We start from the raw sequence: 7,070 nt of genomic DNA on the forward strand, positions 1-7,070 counted from the left end.
TCTAACCCTAGCCCTATGTTATGAAAGGCAATTCAGTACCACAATGGACATAGCGGTCAGAGCACATACAGTGATCTGACAATAACTCAAAATAATAGAACGAGCTCTGAGACGTGGGAACTCTGCAGACCGCAATCCCTAATCCTCTCCAAACAACACTAGAGGCAGCCGTGGATTGCGCCTAACTCTGCCTATGCAACTCGGCACAGCCTGAGAAACTAACTAGCCTGAAGATAGAAAATAAGCCTACCTTGCCTCAGAGAAATACCCCAAAGGAAAAGGCAGCCCCCCACATATAATGACTGTGAGTTAAGATGAAAAGACAAACGTAGGGATGAAATAGATTCAGCAAAGTGAGGCCCGACTTTCTTAACAGAGTGAGGATAGAAAAGGTAACTTTGCGGTCTACACAAAACCCTAAAGAAAACCACGCAAAGGGGGCAAAAAGACCCTCCGTACCGAACTAACGGCACGGAGGTACACCCTTTGCGTCCCAGAGCTTCCAGCAACAAATTAGACAAGCTGGACAGAAAAAATAGCAAACAAATAGCAAAGAAGAACTTAGCTATGCAGAGCAGCAGGCCACAGGAATGATCCAGGGAAAAGCAAGTCCAACACTGGAACATAGACAGGAAGCCAGGATCAAAGCATTAGGTGGAGTTAAGTAGAGAAGCACCTAACGACCTCACCCGATCACCTGAGGGAGGAAACTCAGAAGCCGCAGTACCAGTTTCCTCCACAAACGGAAGCTCACAGAGAGAATCAGCTGAAGTACCACTTGTGACCACAGGAGGGAGCTCTGCCACAGAATTCACAACAGTACCCCCCCTTGAGGAGGGGTCACCGAACCCTCACCAGAGCCCCCAGGCCGACCAGGATGAGCCACATGAAAGGCACGAACAAGATCGGGAGCATGGACATCAGAGACAAAAACCCAGGAATTATCTTCCTGAGCATAACCCTTCCATTTAACCAGATACTGGAGTTTCCATCTAGAAACACGAGAATCCAAAATCTTCTCCACAATATACTCCAATTCCCCCTCCACCAAAACCGGGGCAGGAGGATCAACAGATGGAACCATAGGTATCTCCACAACAATGACCTATGGAATACGTTATGTATGGAAAAAGAATCTGGAAGGGTCAGACGAAAAGACACAGGATTAAGAACCTCAGAAATCCTATACGGACCAATGAAACGAGGTTTAAACTTAGGAGAGGAAACCTTCATAGGAATATGACGAGAAGATAACCAAACCAGATCCCCAACACGAAGTCGGGGACCCACACGGCGTCTGCGATTAGCGAAACGTTGAGCCCTCTCCTGGGACAAGGTCAAATTGTCCACCACATGAGTCCAAATCTGCTGCAACCTGTCCACCACAGTATCCACACCAGGACAGTCCGAAGACTCAACCTGTCCTGAAGAGAAACGAGGATGGAACCCAGAATTGCAGAAAAATGGCGAAACCAAGGTAGCCGAGCTGGCCCGATTATTAAGGGCGAACTCAGCCAAAGGCAAAAAGGACACCCAGTCATCCTGATCGGCAGAAACAAAGCATCTCAGATATGTTTCCAAGGAGTGATTGGTTCGTTCGGTCTGGCCATTAGTCTGAGGATGGAAAGCCGAGGAAAAGGATAGGTCAATGCCCATCCTACCACAAAAGGCTCGCCAAAAACCTTGAAACAAACTGGGAACCTCTGTCAGAAACGATATTCTCTGGAACGCCATGCAAACGAACCACATGCTGGAAGAACAATGGCACCAAATCAGAGGAGGAAGGCAATTTAGACAAGGGTACCAGATGGACCATCTTAGAAAAGCGATCACAGACCACACAAATGACTGACATCTTTTGAGAAACGGGAAGATCAGAAATAAAATCCATAGAGATATGTGTCCAAGGCCTCTTCGGGATCGGCAAGGGCAAAAGCAACCCACTGGCACGAGAACAGCAGGGCTTAGCCCGAGCACAAATCCCACAGGACTGCACAAAAGCACGCACATCCCGCAACAGAGACGGCCACCAAAAGGATCTAGCCACTAACTCTCTGGTACCAAAGATTCCAGGATGACCAGCCAACACCGAACAATGAACCTCAGAGATAACTTTATTGGTCCACCTATCAGGGGAGATGGCAGACACAATTACTCCTTCCTTGAGGATACCCGCCGGCTCAGACAAACCCGGAGAGTCGGGCACAAAACTCCTAGACAGAGCATCCGCCTTCACATTTTTAGAGCCCGGAAGGTACGAAATCACAAAGTCAAAACGGGCAAAAAACAGCGACCAACGAGCCTGTCTAGGATTCAACCGCTTAGCAGACTCAAGATAAGTCAAGTTCTTATGATCAGTCAATACCACCACGCGATGCTTAGCTCCTTCAAGCCAATGACGCCACTCCTCGAATGCCCACTTCATGGCCAGCAACTCTCGGTTGCCCACATCATAATTTCGCTCAGCAGGCGAAAACTTCCTGGAAAAAAAAGCGCATGGTTTGATCACCGAGCAATCAGAACCTCTCTGCGACAAAACAGCCCCTGCTCCAATCTCAGAAGCATCAACCTCGACCTGGAACGGAAGAGAAACATCTGGTTGACACAACACAGGGGCAGAAGAAAAACGACGCTTCAACTCTTGAAAAGCTTCCACAGCAGCAGAAGACCAATTGACCAAATCAGCACCCTTCTTGGTCAAATCGGTCAATGGTTTGGCAATACTAGAAAAATTGCAGATGAAGCGACGATAAAAATTAGCAAAGCCCAGGAACTTTTGCAGACTTTTCAGAGATGTCGGCTGAGTCCAATCATGGATGGCTTGGACCTTAACAGGATCCATCTCGATAGTAGAAGGGGAAAAGATGAACCCCAAAAATGAAACCTTCTGCACACCAAAGAGACACTTTGATCTCTTCACAAACAAAGAATTAGCACGCAGGACCTGAAAAACTGTTCTGACCTGCTTCACATGAGACTCCCAATCATCCGAGAAGATCAAAATGTCATCCAAGTACACAATCAGGAATTTATCCAGGTACTCTCGGAAGATGTCATGCATAAAGGACTGAAACACTGATGGAGCATTGGCAAGTCCGAATGGCATCACTAGATACTCAAAATGACCCTCGGGCGTATTAAATGCAGTTTTCCATTCATCGCCTCGCCTGATTCGCACCAGATTATACGCACCACGAAGAACTATCTTGGTGAACCAACTAGCCCCCTTAATCCGAGCAAACAAATCAGATAACAATGGCAAGGGGTACTGAAATTTAACCGTGATCTTATTTAGAAGGCGGTAATCTATACAAGGTCTCAGCGAACCATCCTTCTTGGCTACAAAAAAGAACCCTGCTCCTAATGGTGACGATGATGGGCGAATATGCCCCTTCTCCAGGGATTCCTTCACATAACTGCGCATTGGGCAACCCCAACACGACCACATCATGCAGATTATGCAACACCAGAAAGCGAATAACCTCCTGATGTGCAGGAGCCATGCACATGGTCAGCTGGGTCCAGTATTGAGGCTTATTCTTGGCCAAAGGCGTGGCATCAATTCCTCTCAATGGAATAGGACACTGCAAGGGCTCTAAGAGAAGCCCACAACGCTTAGCATACTCCAAGTCCATCAAATTCAGGGCAGCGCCTGAATCCACAAATGCCATGACAGAATACGATGACAAAGAACAGATCAAGGTAACGGACAGAAGAAATTTTGACTGTACTGTACCAATGGTGGCAGACCTAGCGAACCGCAAGTCCAACACTGGAACATAGACAGGAAGCCAGGATCAAAGCATTAGGTGGAGTTAAGTAGAGAAGCACCCAACGACCTCACCCGATCACCTGAGGGAGGAAACTCAGAAGCCGCAGTACCACTTCTCTCCACCAACAGAAGCTCACAGAGAGAATCAGCCGAAGTACCACTTGTGACCACAGGAGGGAGCTCTGCCACAGAATTCACAACAGCCCTAGCCCTAACCCTAGCCTTAACCTTATCTTTAGCCCTAGCCCTAACCTTAATGGAAAAATGGAAATAAATACATTTTTTTATTTTATTATTTTTCCCTAACTAAGGGGGTCATGAAGGGGGGTTTGATTTACTTTTATAGTGGGTTTTTAGCGGATTTTTATGATTGGCAGCTGTCACACACTAAAAGACGCTTTTTATTGCAAAAAATAGTTTTTGTGTTTCCACATTTTGAGAGCTATAATTTTTCTGTATTTTGGTCCACAGAGTCATGTGAGGTCTCTTCTTTTTTGCGGGACGAGTTGACGTTTTTATTGGTAACATTTTCGGGCACGTGACATTTTTTGATCGCTTTTTATTCTGATTTTTGTGAGGCAGAATGACCAAAAACCAGCTATTCATGAATTTCTTTTGTGGGGGACGTTTATACCGTTCAATGTTTGGTAAAATTGATAAAGCAGTTTTATTCTTCGGGTCAGTACAATTACAGCGATCCCTCATTTTTATCATTTTTTTATGTTTTGGAGCTTTTATAGGATAAAAACTATTTTATAGAAAAAATAATAATTTTTGCATCTCTTTATTCTGAGGACTATAACTTTTTTATTTTTTTGCTGATGATGCTGTATGGTGGCTCGTTTCTTGCGGGACAAGATGATGTTTTCATCGGTACCATGGTTATTTATATCCGTCTTTTTGATAGCGTGCTATTTCACTTTTTGTTCAGCGGTATGATAATAAAGCATTGTTTTTTGCCACGTTTTTATTTTTTTTATTTCTTATGGTGTTCACTGAAGGGGTTAACTAGTGGGACAGTTTTATAGGTCGGGTCGCTATGGACGCGGCGATACTAAATATGTGTACTTTTATTGTTTTTTTTATTTATTTTGATAAAGAAATGTATTGTCAGGGAGTCACAAAAACACTGAACTTTAGGAAGGCAAAGTTTGACCAGCTTAGAGATGCCCTTGATCTGGTAGACTGGGACAATATCCTCAGAAATAAGAATACAGATAATAAATGGAAAATGTTTAAGAACATCCTAAATAGGCACTGTAAGCGGTTTATACCTTGTGGGAATAAAAAGACTGGAAATAGGAAAAACCCAATGTGGCTAAACAAAGAAGTAAGACAGGCAATTAACAGTAAAAAGAAAGCATTTGCACTACTAAAGCAGGATGGCACCATTGAAGCTCTAAAAAACTATAGGGAGAAAAATACTTTATCTAAAAAACTAATTAAAGCTGCCAAAAAGGAAACAGAGAAGCACATTGCTAAGGAGAGTAAAACTAATCCCAAACTTTTCTTCAACTATATCAATAGTAAAAGAATAAAAACTGAAAATGTAGGCCCCTTAAAAAATAGTGAGGAAAGACTGGTTGTAGATGACGAGGAAAAAGCTTACATATTAAACACCTTCTTCTCCACGGTATTCACGGTGGAAAATGAAATGCTAGGTGAAATCCCAAGAAACAATGAAAACCCTATATTAAGGGTCACCAATCTAACCCAAGAAGAGGTGCCAAACCGGCTAAATAAGATTAAAATAGATAAATCTCCGGGTCCGGATGGCATACACCCACGAGTACTAAGAGAACTAAGTAATGTAATAGATAAACCATTATTTCTTATTTATAGGGACTCTATAGCGACGGGGTCTGTTCCGCAGGACTGGCGCATAGCAAATGTGGTGCCAATATTCAAAAAGGGCTCTAAAAGTGAACCTGGAAATTATAGGCCAGTAAGTCTAACCTCTACTGTTGGTAAAATATTTGAAGGGTTTCTGAGGGATGTTATTCTGCATTATCTCAATGAGAATAACTGTTTAACTCCATATCAGCATGGGTTTATGAGAAATCGCTCCTGTCAAACCAATCTAATCAGTTTTTATGAAGAGGTAAGCTATAGGCTGGACCACGGTGAGTCATTGGACGTGGTATATCTCGATTTTTACAAAGCGTTTGATACCGTGCCGCACAAGAGGTTGGTACACAAAATGAGAATGCTTGGTCTGGGGGAAATTGTGTGTAAATGGGTTAGTAACTGGCTTAGTGATAGAAAGCAGAGGGTGGTTATAAATGGTATAGTCTCTAACTGGGTCGCTGTAACCAGTGGGGTACCGCAGGGGTCGGTATTGGGACCTGTTCTCTTCAACATATTCATTAATGATCTGGTAGAAGGTTTACACAGTAAAATATCGATATTTGCAGATGATACAAAACTATGTAAAGCAGTTAATACAAGAGAAGATAGTATTCTGCTACAGATGGATCTGGATAAGTTGGAAACTTGGGCTGAAAGGTGGCAGATGAGGATTAGCAATGATAAATGTAAGGTTATACACATGGGAAGAAGGAATCAATATCACCATTACACACTGAACGGGAAACCACTGGGTAAATCTGACAGGGAGAAGGACTTGGGGATCCTAGTTAATGATAAACTTACCTGGAGCAGCCAGTGCCAGGCAGCAGCTGCCAAGGCAAACAGGATCATGGGGTGCATTAAAAGAGGTCTGGATACACATGATGAGAGCATTATACTGACTCTGTACAAATCCCTAGTTAGACCGCACATGGAGTACTGTGTCCAGTTTTGGGCACCGGTGCTCAGGAAGGATATAATGGAACTAGAAAGAGTACAAAGGAGGGCAACAAAATTAATAAAGGGGATGGGAGACCTACAATACCCAGATAGATTAGCGAAATTATGATTATTTAGTCTAGAAAAAAGACGACTGAGGGGCGATCTAATAAACATGTATAAGTATATAAGGGGACAATACAAATATCTCGCTGAGGATCTGTTTATACCAAGGAAGGTGACGGGCACAAGGGGGCATTCTTTGCGTCTGGAGGAGAGATGGTTTTTCCACCAACATAGAAGAGGATTCTTTACTGTTAGGGCAGTGAGAATCTGGAATTGCTTGCCTGAGGAGTTGGTGATGGCGAACTCAGTCGAGGGGTTCAAGAGAGGCCTGGATGTCTTCCTAGAGCAGAACAATATTGTATCATACAATTATTAGGTTCTGTAGAAGGACGTAGATCTGGGGATTTATTATGATGGAATATAGGCTGAACTGGATGGACAAATG

This window comes from Ranitomeya imitator, chromosome 3 (assembly GCF_032444005.1).
Source record: "Ranitomeya imitator isolate aRanImi1 chromosome 3, aRanImi1.pri, whole genome shotgun sequence".
Classification (NCBI taxonomy): Eukaryota; Metazoa; Chordata; class Amphibia; order Anura; family Dendrobatidae; genus Ranitomeya; species Ranitomeya imitator.